The sequence below is a fragment of the Propithecus coquereli genome, unplaced genomic scaffold (assembly GCF_000956105.1).
Source record: "Propithecus coquereli isolate 6110/MARCELLA unplaced genomic scaffold, Pcoq_1.0 Scaffold234, whole genome shotgun sequence".
Taxonomy (NCBI): Eukaryota; Metazoa; Chordata; class Mammalia; order Primates; family Indriidae; genus Propithecus; species Propithecus coquereli.
In genome coordinates this window covers 287303-302269 of record NW_012147886.1, presented here as the reverse complement: position 1 = coordinate 302269, position 14967 = coordinate 287303, and the positions used below count along the sequence as shown (strand labels likewise).

General features: G+C 41.9%; 1 protein-coding gene across 1 annotated transcript in view; it reads right to left on the bottom strand.

Annotated features, from left to right (window-relative positions):
• The window catches only part of FAM49B (family with sequence similarity 49, member B), a 129994-nt gene extending 117050 nt beyond the window's left edge, over positions 1-12944 (bottom strand). The window contains exon 1 of the mRNA XM_012645499.1: positions 12898-12944. The gene's annotated coding sequence lies outside the window, so the exon portion shown is untranslated. The remainder of the gene's footprint in view (positions 1-12897) is intronic.
• Between the last annotated feature and the right edge of the window lie 2023 nt (positions 12945-14967).

The window sequence follows — 14967 nt, the reverse complement described above, 5'->3', positions numbered from 1 at the left end:
TGAACACTGTGAGCTCCAGGAGGGCAGAGGCCACACTGTTTTGTCACCACTGTATCCCCAGTGAGAACACTGAGCCTGGCACAAGGCATGCGCTCAATAAACAGTGGCAGCTGGTCAAAGAGATGGCATCGGTCCAGCCTGAGTCAGCACAGGCCTAGGGTCTTAACCCTACTCTGAATCCCCATCGTGGCTACAGCCCTGGCAGAAGGGAATCAGGTAATCAGCACGAAAAGGTAAGATTTAGCACCCCCCCCCCCCCCGCAAAGTAGCCTAAATGATCAGATCACTAGCTGAGTGACTTAGTGTAATATTTTAAATACAGAGCTTTAGACAGAACAATGGGAATAAGTCAAACATGAACTAAGAGTGTGCAAGAGCTTAGGTTCTCACAGTCACTTTTTGAGGCTACAGAAGCAAAGACACTGCACAAGCCTTTAAGAAACAATAACCGATATGGTCCAAGTGAAGAAGAAGTGTAACTGGTTTAGCTAGCTTCCTCTCTAAAATCCTGCTGCTGATTTCATGTTAGAACACAGGTTTAATGAGCATGCATCCCTCATCCCAGTTGTTATGCACAGAGGAGGGCAAAGAGGAGAACGTTACCTTGCCTAAGCTCTGGTCTTGTCTCAACCCACAGACTTGGAGAAAATGTTTATAGTGTCCATTTCAATATTTATTTAGCATTTTTATTTAATAGGCCACCTTTGTTTATCAGTGCCTGCATCAGAGTTCCTGAGTGAATCACCTAATTTCAGAAGTAGAAAAAACTTTGGAATTCATCTTCAATCCAACATTTTATGCTTATGAAAATGCAGGGCCCAAGTGGTTAAGGAACTTGTCCAGGAGCCCAGGGTGGGTTCACAGAAGCACAATCCCCCAGTCCCGGAGTCTGGGCCCAGGCTGAGGTCAAAGGGATTCATGTCTACCCAGTCAGAGAACTGCTGAGTTCATTTCCGAACGTGAGTCTGGGTCATTGAGGCATCAACAACATCCTGTAAAATATCTCTACCAATAAGCAGTATGAAGCATTTGGTATGGCATCTAGTGTGATCTTTCAGGATAAAAAGGGGTCTATTAAATTACTATCCTTATTTGGCCCACATAAAACACAAATCTCTTCCACTATTAAAAAAATATTAGATGTATGTGCTGCATGATGAAGAAATAAGTGGAAATGCAGGTTTTATGGGATTTCCCAACCACCTATAATAGTGGGAGTGGTTTTTGTTTTTTTCTTTTTTTTTGAGACAGTCTTGCTCTGTGGCCTAGGCTGGAGTGCAGTAGCATGATCACAGATCACTGCAGCCTCGAATTCCTGGGTTCAAGCAATCCTCCAGCCTCAGCCTCCTGAGTAGCTGCAACTACAGATGAACACAACCACATCTGGCTAATTTTTTGATTTTTTTGTAGAAATGGGGTCTCACTAGGTTTCCCAGGCTGGTCTGGAACTCCTGGCCTCAATCAATCCTCCTGCTTCAGCTTCCCAATGTGCTGAGATTATAGATGGGAGCCACCGCACCTGGCAGGAGTGGTATCTTTCTTGGTAGTAATACTAAACTGCTCACAGAGTTCCTGTAAATACTATTTCCTGCTATTGTGCCGTTGCCCATGGCATTCTCTCTGCGAGGAACACCTTCCCCCACATTCCCACATTTCCTGGCCAAACTCCTACCTACGCATCAAGGCTCCAGTCAGAAAATTATATGGACATTAGATAAACATTTCAAGGTAACTTAGTTTCTCTCTTTACCTTAAGGTAACGAACAATCCTTCTAGGATGTAAGAAAATGACTAACAATGGCACGAAGTTTGCATACCACTGTGTACTCCTTTGAGAAGTGTTACAGAAACACAAGGTAATATTGTATTAATTTATTTAACCTGATTCCTTGAGACACATAGAGTGGTTTTGATGGATGAATCGACCAACCCAAGATTAATAGCCTGGTTTGCTGCACTCTTTTCTCTGTCCAAGCCACAAGCCAAAGGAAACTCACCCTCGATTTACAACTTTGCAAAATATGCTTTTGAACGTGGACTCCTGAATCTGCTGTGGCTATTAAAAGGATGGCTGCATCTGTCAGGATGGGATAGGTTATGCTGTGGTAACAAATAACCCCAAACTCAGCCCTAAAGATGACCACAATGGCCCCTCTGGGGTCAACAAGGAAAACCCAGCAACCCCATCTTTCTGGTCTTTTACCTGACAATCTGGGTTAGCCATTTCTGTGGCTGACATCAGTTAGAAGAGTATGACCCTTTCCTTTCCTCCTGCTGCCTACAAAGCTGTCTTGCAAACTGCAGTGTGGATTAGGAGTGACAATGTTCGTAGAACACTCAGGGTACTGCCTGGCATATATTAATAGCCAATAAATGCCAATGATAGCTGCTACCACTGTCATTACCATTATCCCCACTCCTCTTCACATCACAATCATGATACTGTTATTATAATTCTCATAGAGCAATGTTTCCTAAACATGTCCTAAACATCACCTGGAGAGCTTAAAAAATTACTAAGGCTTATGTCCCATCCCCAGAGCTTGTGAATTAATTCATCTAGTACGTTATCAGGTGATTCTAATGTGCAGACAAGTGTGGGAACCAGTGTTATAGAGACAGCAAAATTCATATACATGCATAAATATATTCGCATTGCACACACACACACACACATGCCTGCTCCCAGGTTCCATGAATCCTGCTCCCTCTATGACAGTAGCAGTTACATCCATTAGGGTGAGGTAGGTTATGCTGTGGTAACAAAAAGCCCCTAAATCTCATCCCCAAGGACAACCACAGTGGTCACCCTCTAGGGTGACAATGAGCCTGGCAACCCTGTTTTTCTGGTCTTTACCTGACATTTAAGCCTATGCATTTTACCCTTAGACCTTTCTTGTGTTCTATTTACTTTTACTTTATACCTTTACCAAGATCCAATTGAAGAAATTGCCCAGCCCAGAGTAAATCAGAACCCAAAAATTATACCGACATGGACAGACTGGGAGGAAATATGGTTAGAGGAGGGCCACCAAAGGCTGTCAGTAATGAAGACTATGCTTTGCTCAACTCTCTATCCCCAAGACCCAAAGCAAAGCAGACAACTTGACTTAAGTGGGGATAGGTAAATTAATTATCATCAGTAATAACCTGGAAAAAAAGCAGACACAAGAACTCAAAAAGCACAGAATCTAAGTTGAAAACTGTATTCATCACCTTGTCGTCAACCACCATTTGGATTTCCCCCTTTTTGATTAATTTCTCCCACGATGAAATTGTATCTGCTGCGGTGAAAAGGAAGTAAGTGAGGTCAGTAGACCTGAGAACAAGTGAGAGCCTTTTCACCTGGCAGCGAAGTGCAGGACACACACACTGGACGCAGGGAGCGGTATGAACATATTCTGCCAGATGATTTTCAGCAAATCATTTTCCTGCTCTGTCGGATGTTATGTCTCTGCAGAGTCTGGAGAGAACCAGAAAACCCAGCTTGTTTGCCCTCATTTTGGCAGTTTAATTTAGGAATCACACTGGCTTTACATAAACCACCCAAAAAACTGTATTCTGTATTTTACAGGCACAAGTGAACTTGGGCCTAAGGGAAAGCAGCATTGTGTAGGGTTACATAATGGCTACTCTATTCCTTTAAAACCTAATGGCATTCGGAGGCATTGTCAGTTAACAATGGTTCTGTTTTCTCAGAAGCTCATTCAATTTTCTGTTGTTTACCTGAACCTGGAAGAGGAGTTTTCCTCCCATCTATACTTGGTTAAAGAAAAAAAGCAGGCAGGATTCCTCTTACAAAAGCTTGAAATGAAAAGCAGTGACTACTCCCAAGGCCCTGCTTGTTGTAGAAGAGCCATTAAACAAATCTTTTTAGGGTCTCTATTAATGATCTATTTCAGCGGTCCCCAACCTTTTTGGCACGAGGGACCTGTTTCATGGAAGATAATTTTTCCACGGACAAAAGGAGGCGGGGGCCGGGGGGTTGTCGGGGGAGGTGGAGCTCAGGTGGTGATGTGCAGCTCCGTCTTCCTAACAGGCCACCGACAGGTACCAGAGGTTGGGGACCACAGATCCATTTTCTCTACCACTATCACAAAAAAGGAGAGGAGGTAGTGTGAGATCCACAGCCACAGACAGACCTTGTTTGCTTGCTAGGTGTGTAACTTACTCTCTGGACTTGTTTCCTCATATCTAAAATGGAAATAATTACTTACTTGGCAGGGATATTATGAGAACTAACTACAAAAATACATGTTAAGTGTCTACCATCCAAGAAATGCAAATGCCCTTCCTCAAGAAGCTCACTGGAAGGTGAGTTTCTAATGAGAAGAGATAATGCCTTACTCATCTTTTCATGGTGATCCTAGCCCACTAAGACTGTCATTGCCTCTTTGCCAACATCTTTGCTCCACTCCTCCCCCACAAGAGGCATCCTTCCCTCATGCACACCTCATCTCCAATTCCAGGGATGGGTCCTGAATGGTCTGAGCCAATCGGTGTTACCCTATTTCCCCTGCCACTCTGATTGGTTGAGAGATGGATGCATGTCCTGAGATGATCCAATCCGAGGGAAGCTCAGAAAATTTGTTCAATGGCTCTGGGGAGAGACGGTAGCTCTTTCCTCTCTCACTACGATGAAGGAAGTCAACCTGAGAACAAAGCCAATGAACAGAAGTGCAGAGCTGAGAGAAGCACAAAGAAATGAAGCCGGAACCCTGATCAAAGTGTGCCTGAAACCTATGCTACCTCTCTACTTTCAGGTTATGTGACCACTTCACTGCTTCTATTAATTATCCCACTGAATGAGGATTTCTGTCACTTGCCACTCAAAGCGTCCTGACACATCCTGGAGGGTGGATGAATAAATCACTGAATGAAAGATCCTGCAAAAATGTCATCACACTTCCCATGATTTAACTCAGACTTTAAGTTCCCTGGGAGCAGAAGCCCTATCCACCTTGGTCACACAGGGCCTAACAGAGTTTCTGCACACAGGCCCTCGATGAGTACTTCTTTAAATAAATGGATGGAATGAAACTTACCAAAGGAGTCTCAGAAGCTTTTAAAGCCCCACTCACCAGATGCATCTGGATCAAAGGAACATCAGCAGGAAGCATATAAGATTTGGGGCCAAATCAGGACTCCAAACAAGCCTCACCTTCCTCCCCTGCAAAATGGGGATAATAATACCTATCTCCCTGGGAAAAAGGAGGCATGTCAAAGCACTGGAGGAGGCCACATTCAAGAAACATTCCTCTCCTCCTGTTCAGCTAGCCCTGCTTCATATCATGAGTACTGCCCTGGGGTTGAGAAAACAGGGTCATCATATGTACCTGTGGTAGGATGCACCCCGGACCACCTAGCAGAGCCAGCCCTGGGAGGATGAGAACAGGTGAGGCACACCCTGAGCCGCCCATCCCTCCATATACCCCCATTCCCTTTAGGAGCAGAATCCCAGGCAGAAGGTGTATGTAAAACTCGGCCGTTCAGCTTTGTAGCTTTGCTGGTTGCCTCCTAACAGAGATGTGGGACTAGTGCAATTGGCAATATCACAGTTCCGTACACCCCTAGAGGCTGTTATTTGACCATTTAGAGGTCATGTGGAACTCAGCTAGACAGTAAGCTCCAGGAAGGCAAGGGCTTGCCTCATTCTCTGGTCTATCCCCGGCACCCAGAAAGCACCCAGTGAAATATTTCCTGCCTACGTAAATGTAGATGAATGAGTAGATAAACAAATAGGGATGAGAGCAAGATTCTCAGAATAGAGCTGCAGCAAAACCCTCTTATATAGTACAGCCTGCTGGTTATGCAGCAGCTAAGTCAAAGACCTGGAAATGAGAGGGGACATCTGAGACTGGCAGACTTGGACTGAATTCTGGCACCGTCAGTGCCGGGGCCTGGAACCCCAGGCATGGTTTACTCAACTCTCTGAGCCACAGTTTCGCTCTGTGACAAAGGCAATTAACGAAATTAAATTTAAAACTTTTTAAATGCAACTATAAATAGGGAGAAAAGATTGAAAGACTATATGCCAAAATATTCATAGCAATTAGCCCTAAGTAGTAAGATTATTAGGAGGACTTGCCTTTTTCTCTTTTTTGTGCATATTTGGATTTTCTATAATCAACATAAATTGGTTGTCTAATAAAATGAAAATAAAAGTGGGGTGATGACAATTAAAGTGTCTAACCCAGCACCTATGATATAAATTGGGAACCCAACAAATGTCTCTTCCCTATGAATGCCCTTCAGGCATTTGGAAACAGCTATCATGTGTCTCCTCTATCTCCTATTTCTTGTTAAATATTTCAGCTAATTTAATAGCATCCTTACATGACTTGATTTCAGGGCCCTCTCTTATCCCTCCTCTCTGCAAAGCCTCCATCTGTTAAAACCCTACTCCGGGTATTGTATAACCAGCTTACAGAATCAGCAGCACGCTCTTGTTTGCTCATTCATCTGTTAATTCATTCACCGAGTAACCACTGATTAAAAACCTACTATATTGGACATTCTTTGCTTTTTTGCCTACCCACCATTCACAAATGGTTCCCTGATTTCCCTGGGAGATGACCGCCTTCCCTCATTCTCAGTCCTTGTGCCCAGGAGGTGCAGACCCCACCATAGCTACTTAAGAGGGACAGACAGTCGATCCGGGATGGCCAACCAGAGCATGGCATTTACCTAGCCACAGGGATTGGTTCAGGGGTGTGCAGGTTACCCAGAAAAGATCAATCAGAGACAGTGAGACCCAATTCTAATACTGGTCTAACTACTGGGAAAGTGGCCTTTTTTACCTCCTGCTACAACCACCAACAGCCACCTTGCACCATAATCCAAAATTAAATGTAGGCAGCACTAAAAAACAGTGAAAAACTGTGTAAGCCTTGGCAACACTGCAAGCCTAGGATCCTCCATGCCTTAGGTTCCATCCCTAGACTTTTCAGTTACATAAACCAACAAATCCCCTTTCTGCGGAAGCCAGTTTGAGTTGGGATTCTGTTTCGAGGCGGACAGAAGCCTGACATGAAATCCAAAGTGCTGTGGCATATGCTGCATGCTGGCTATAGCCAAGTAAAGCAAGATGATCTGTGCCATCTTTCCAGGCACTCACAGATAGCTATAAACAACTGCAATTATTTAAAGCCAATAAGATAATTGCTTTAATTAAATATTAATACTACACAGTGCAATAGGAGCACAGGAAGAGTAAGTTGACCAGGGAAGGCCTCACACAGCAATAGCATTTAAACCTACTCTCTAATCTCTATTCAGGCAGTGAAGATAGAATTACTGTTTGGAGGAGTCAGATAACACTGTTGATTCACGTTCTTCTTGAAGTCAACTAAAACCACTAGAGCCCACATTGCACATAGGGCCAATGCTACTTAAAGTGCTTAGCAGTGCTCTCTAAAGGAGCCCGCAAAATACCGTCTCAAGAGACCAACAAAGTGCCAAGGTCAAACAACTCCCACTTGCAAGTAGTTCATCTGAATGTTACAGATGATGTTACACTCTTACATAATACCCAGGTCGGTTTATGTGATTTTGATTCTATAAGCTTAAGTGTTCATTCCACTTTTCTTGCCCATTTGGATTACTGTTGATCAAATCGGGACAGCATCATAGCAGCAGCCCTTTCAAGATGAATAACCTACTTACTGAATTTATTTCCAAATGGTAACAAGGGAGAGGGAAGAGAGAAAGCCTCTGGTTCTATAAAATATTTCATGGTGGATTAGAAACGTGGCTGATTGCAGAAAACAACAACAACATAAAAGCACCTCTGGGAATATGTATTTTGCTAAGAAAGGCCCTAAAAGTCACTATTTTCAAGTGAACAGAGGCAAGTATCTCTTAGACCTTTGATGATGCATACTTCACAGGAAAGTTGTAAAGATAAAATCATTCTAAAAAGGACACCGCAGGACAAATTCTCCTTGCCTTTGTTGTTTCTAAGCATATCAGCTATTCGTTTGGTCCAGAAACACAGCTCCAACTTTCCAGAGCAAAGAATCTTACAGTCAAAAAATTAATACGGACAGAATACTTCTATGTGGTCTCAAGAGAGGTGCCAGGGATTTAGTGGCAGGAGGGGAAAAAGGCTTGAGAAGCCTTCCAGATAACTCAGATTTCTAAGAAGCAGCTGGGTTACCCTGTTTCTAAAATACCTTTAAGACTGCCATTGAATTCCGCTTCCTCTACTTGCATGCCACAGGACTTGGCACAACTACCAGACCTCTCCTCTTCTTGAAGATGGGATTATCCTTTATCACACATTTCCTGGGAAGCTCTATGTTCCAGACAGTGCCAGGCAGTGGAGAGACCTTCCGTGTTATGGATGGATGTGTGAGGACTAAGCCAGCTAACACAGGTGCCTGATGCTTGGCAGGTGCTCAATAAATGTTGGTTTCCCATTGGAGATTAGCAACCCCACCTAGGAGATATACTAACCTCCTTTAAAAATGGGAGGTTATATTTTGTTTGGTTTTGTTTTTAAATACAAGGGAGATAGAAGGGCAGAGTTCCACTCTTGGTCCTGTTGTCTCTTCCTGCCCCTATGATATCACACATGTCATTACTACTTCCTGAAAATTCCACCCCTGCATGCACAAAGCTTTTTTTTAACTAATTTATTTTTAATAGAAAAAGTAGTATATGCTTACGCTTAAAATTTCAAAAAAAAAAAAAAAGGGACATACAGAAGGATATCTTCCACCCACGCCAGAACCACAATCCCTTTGGCTTTGGCTTTTCCCAATACAGTATTCTCCTAGTCGCCTTTTTTTTCTTTTTTTGGTGTCCCTCTTGCATTAGTCTAGGCATAATCAAGCATGTGTACGAGCGTGGGTGAGTATGTATGAGCACTTATACCACTCTCTTGTTTTTCCACACTTGGGAGCATACCACATATACTTTCCTAGATATTGCTTTTTTTAAAAAAATTAACTTAAGACTGTATCCTGGAAATCATTTCTCCTTAGCATACATGACCTACTATTTAAACAGTGGCACAACATTCAATCAATTCCTTACTGACATACATTTAAGTTGCTTCCAGGGTCTACTACAAATAATGCTGCAATGCATATATGTTAACATGCATCTTCGCATACACGTGTAACTATAGGAATGACAGGATTTATAAGACAAAATTCTTGAAGTGCAATGGCAAGATCAGAGGGCATGTGCACTTAAAATGTTGGCAGACAGTGCCAAACTGCCCTTCAAAGAGGTTGTGCTGACTTTCCCTCTCACCAACGGTGTAATGAGTATGCCAGTTTCTCCACCCACATTCACAAAAGGTTGTTGTTTTGTTTTGTTTTTAAATATAAAAGAAGAAAGAAGGGCAGAGCTCTACTCCTGTCCCGTCTCTTCTTGGCCCTGTGATATCACACGTGACATTACTACTTCCTGAAAATTCCACCCCCGGATGCACAACCCAGAAATCAGAGTTTAAAATAAAATAAATGTCAAAATAAATAAATAAATAAAATAAAATAAATGTCAAAGGCAGTGGTGTGCTGGTGCCCGTTCATACTGGCTCAAGAGTCCTGTGTTCATCTCTTTTGAACTCCATGTTCAGTGACATCATATTGGTAGTTTGAAATTAGTCATGGTGGAAGTATTTACATCATGGGAATCAGCAAATGCTACAAATCAGGGCTTCTTTTTTTTTCCCAGAGAGATTGCTGTGAACATTTACCAGCACATCAATGCATACTACAGTGGAAACTGAGGCTGTGCTACCGTTCTTTGAATATTTCACCCTTTATGCTGACCTGGTCACAAATTCTTGGAACCTAAGGGATGGAGGAGATCTGAAAGGATATCTAATCTTTATGTTTTCTAATACTGCTTCTCCCTTAGTCTTTCACTGAAGACATAAATAGTATCCTCTTTGTCTCTTTATAATTCTTTCCTATTTCCACCTTTCTATCACTTAGTGCTTACTCTTGGTGATTTTCCACAGTGTAGTAATTGCAAATACAGACTCTAGGCCACACCTGACAGCCTGGCATCAAATCCTAGCTCCAATACCAGCTGTGTGACCTTGGGCAAGTGGCTTAAACTGCTATCTATGTCTTAGTTTCCTTGTCTATAAAATATGGATAATGATAATAATGCCTCCTCATAATTTTGTTCTGAGGATTAAATGAGTTAATGCAAGTAAAATACACAGAACAGTGGCACATACTATGCACTTAACAAACGTTAACCATCATTATTGTCTTCCAGCTCACTAATTCTCCCTTTAGCTATATCTAATCTGTCATTTAACCCTTTTCTTGGATTTTAATTTTAATGACTATTTTTCATTTTAAATTTGGCAGCTTTTCAAATCAACTTATTCTTTTTTCATCTTTCTTTACATTTCTATATCATCTTTAGTTCTTAATCATCTTATATATACTATTATATAGTCTCCTTTAGATGTGTTTATTACTTCCTACTTGGAGCAGTTTGTTTCCTGAGTAGTTTATAGTTTTTAATTGTGAACTCATCTTCAGAGAAGGTTGTTCTTTCTGTGGGAGTCCTGTTAGTTACAGGTTGTTGAAATATCCCTATGGAGTGATTTTGTGTTTGTGGTAGGGATTTTCATGGCACTAGACCAGTTTTTATATTAATTTTTCAGGTTGAAGGGTCTCGTACCTCATAGGTAATAAAAATAGATTCCACAACTACATATGGTACAGTCCTTGGTTTTTAATTTCTTGCTGGTGACTTTCTTCCACTGAAGGCAAGCTTCCTCTCTATTTCTACAGGCAGCAGAGTTTTTCTAGCCCCTTTTCAGGCAGAGGTCAAACCTTCAAGGCTCCAAGGCACTCAATTCTACCTTGAGCCCAGGCCTCATTTCTAGACCCACTGTGGCACTAAAACTTTAGCCCCCAGACTCTATAGCCTATACCTAGGTACAAAAGCCCCAAGAGTGGTCATGGCTTCAGCTCACATGCAATCATTTGGCTTAAATTCTCTCTTCACTTTTGACACTTGTGGATTTGCCTTTCTTATGAGTCCTCCTAGATATAATTCTTATATTTCAGTCAACTCTGCATTCATATCAGGAAGGACTCATGCAAATCAGCTCAGTTCACCACGTTGCCAGAAGTGTTCCACGTCACCAAATCTAATATAACCACTTACCCACATTTGAGGTCTATTCACATTAAAATTGCATCTTACTCAAAGGTTTGCTTCTAAAGTTAGTGTATAATATTAAAATTAAAAGGAATCAAAATTCCCCTTGAAAAATCCCACAATAAGGTCTCACGTTGGAGACAGACCATCTCTCGCGAAGTCCAAGAAAGCAGTTTTCACTGCAGCACTGGGTTTGGTTTCGTAGGCTGAGCACCATATGAAATAGCTGGCTTGGATTTAGGGGCCATCTTGTGTGATAATTAAAATCTATAAATATGAGAAACACACTCAATGGCACAAGATGCTCACACTCTAAAAAGCCATGGGAACGAAGACCAACAGACGGAACAGCAGATCCAAGGCTGCCATTCACACTCACTGCAAGAGAGACGCCTGTTGGGTGGAATGACAGGATCACCCATGCTATTTAAAGTGTTGTTTTTATCTCTACTTTGTTTTGTTTTTGTTAAGCAAGTATATTTGGATCTGGATAAGGTAGAAGCATGAGTCTAAGATGATAGAAGTCAGAATAGTGGTTATCTTTGGGGCACTACAAACTGCAAAAGAAAGATGGAAATATTGTATATCCTGATTTGGGTGGTGGTTAGATGGGTATAACATATTAAAAATACATCCAGCTCTATGATTAATATTTGTGCATTTTACAGGATAATATACAAATATAAGTTATAGTTTGATTAAAATAAAAATTAAAAGCATGCCTGAGCAGAGACTGCTGCGTAGCATTCTGCCAAGGGTCCCCATTCTATGATTAAGCCTCACTGGAGGCTGATTAGTCAAATGGAGGGTAGTGAGGAGACCAGGAAACACAAGAAAAGAAGAGGTAGAAAATAAAAGTACCCTGTTGAGGGTAAAGGACATCCAAGCTCAAAGAGTTGATGGTTTTCCATGAGGGTCCCTATAGAAGTAACCAGACTGCAGTGGTTAAGAGCACTGGCTTTCCATCCCAACTGCTTGGATGTGAATACAGACTCTACCCCTTATAACAGAGTGCCCTTGGGCAAGTTACTTCTTTATTTTTTTTTTTTTTTAATTTTTCTTTTTAGAGACAGAGTCTAGCTCTGTCACCCTACCCAGAGTGCAGTGACCTAATCACAGCTCATTATAACCTCAAACTCCTGGGCTCAAGTGATCCTCCTGCTTCAGCCTCCTGAGTAGCTGGGACTACCATCATAAGCCACCAGGGCCCTATAAGTTTTTATATTTTGTAGAGACAGCGTCTTGCTATGTTGCCCAGGCTGGTCTCAAACTCCTGGCCTCAAGCGATCCTCCTGCCTCAGCCTCCCAAAGTGTTAGGATTACAAGTGTGAGCCACCATGCCGGGCCACCTCTCTTCTTTGAACCTCAACTTTGTAGGGCTGTTGTGAAGCTTAAACAAGTTAATTTGGGTAAAGTTTTAGCATAGGGTCTAAATATAGTAAATATTCAATAAATATTAGCTATTATTATTGATGATAAGAGGCTGGAAGTATCTTCTTCCCTCCAAAATCATAGCTCTTATTTAAATTAATTTGACTTGATAACCTTATAGGTTCTCAATAAATATTCATGGAGTGAATGAAAGAATGTATATATATTCTGATTTCAACACAGCCAGAAGGTTCTTATTTCTACTGAACTGAAATCCATCTCCTGACCTTTACCATCCACTTTAATTTTCCTTATAGCGAAGTGGTTAAGAGTATAAACTCTGGAACCAGATGGCCATGGTCAGATTCCAGCTCTGTTACTTACCAACTTGGTAACCTCGAATGAACTCCAGGCCTCAGTTTCTTTTCCTGTAAAAGAGGTATAACAAGGGATTAAGCAAGTTACAACAATCCTTAGCACACAAAAAGCCCCCGGTAAATCTCAGCCACTATTATTTTTTCCCCATACTAGAGGCATGGTCTGGGAATAACAACTTCGAATAGCATTTACACAAAACATTATAGTTTACAGAATTGTTTCACAAACACTTTTTTCATTTAATGCTCAAAATAGTCTTGTGTATTACAAATAAAGATGTGGCGATTCAGAGAAGTTAAGCAACTTGCTGAAGATTGTACAACAAGCAAAAAGCAAAGACTCAAACCAAACTCCTATGCCTGAGTGACAGTTTGGCTGGACTGAGTCCTCCCAGGGGAAGAGGGTGAGGCCAGAGGTGTGCTTTGAGATGCAGAATTCTAACATAAAGGATGTTGGAACCCTAGGCTCCCAGCAAAATGCTCAGCCCAACTTGCATTTGAACTGGTCTTAGTCATTCTGCCCCCTGAATCACTTCCTGTTTTAGGTTTCTACTATGCAGAGAAAGGAAAACAAAGACGTACATGACACCAACCTTGTCGCCCTGAAAGATCTCTTATGGCAACAAAATCTTATGAATCAAAGAGAGTTTTCATAAAACCATACTTAAACATCTCATTTTAACGCATTTACCAACATTTTGCGTGAAGATCAGAGTAAAGTCTGCAGTGTCTAGACACTCTTATTATTGGATAGAAGAGAAATAGAATGCCTTTCTTCCTGGCCTTTATTTTGACTAAATCTTTAGCTGCCTTAATGTTTTGTCTTTGCTTTTCATCGGGTGCTGAAACTACCGGAAGCCACTTAACCAGCCTCATTTTATTCACAAAAGGTTTGGGGGCCATGTCTAATTGTCGTGGGAGAACACTGTCTGCTGATAATTCAACCACTTCTGCTTTGGCCAGCTCTCCTTTTGTTTGCCAGCACAGGTTTCCTTTTTGCTGTTATTCTTGTTGCTGTATCAGTGTGGTTTCACATTCCCTTTTAAATAATAATTACAGAACTACTCGGTGGCCAAAGAAAGACAAGGGTTTCATTTAAGAACCATGTAAGCACACTTGCAAGCTATGTCCTAAGATGTGTGCACACAACACACATACCACACACACTACGCACATGCACACCACACCAGACATACACATACATATGTGCACGCACGCACCTAGACTCATGATTACCGTTCTCCTGACTTCTCTTGCGACGTCATCCAGTTATAGTAAAGATGTTTTTTCTTTCCTCTGATTCTCACCAGATTTACAAAATAGGAAACGGCGACAAGTTTCACTTGGGAAACATTTTAGCACCTTGGGCAAAGTCATAGAAATTAGACAAAACACACTAACTCACTCTCACAAAACTCGTTTGTTTTTAAGAATACTAAGAGTAAGTTGATGACTGCACCACTTAGAGATAAACCCAGGACACAGAGTACGGCTCTGACAGAAGGAAAATGGGCATCTTCAAGCAAGGGTGACTTGTTTTCACTTCCAAGCTATGGGCAAAGAGAACCTGGACTACAGCTCCAGAAACCACGTCTTGTCTCCTCTTTAGACTCACGCCATGGGTTCCAAGCCCTTCTCAGCCTCATGGAGAATCTGACTTTGGCCAAGTCACCTAACCTCTCTGAGCTCCTGCAGCTGGCAATAAAGGAAGGACACTCATTCCCAAGCATTGTGGCCATGGAGATAATTCCAGGAAGTAAATCATCCTCCCAGGCTCCCAGGAGCTTTGGGAGATTAGTGTGAGCAATTACAGGTGACTGTTACAATGGGTGAGTACAGGTGCTGGGCATAACAGCAAAGAGTATTTAATTAACTCAGCAGGGGATGGAAAGTCATGGATTATATACATCCGAAAGGCTTCCCCAAGGAGGTGATATCTAAGCTGAGAAGTAAAAGACAAATTAGAATTGGCCAGAGGCAAGAGGGGACCCAGCAGAGGGAACAGCCCATGCAAAGCCCACAGGTTAGACTGCAGGTTCGCCTGGCCAAGCAAGCATATGAGGTGGAAAGAGAGATG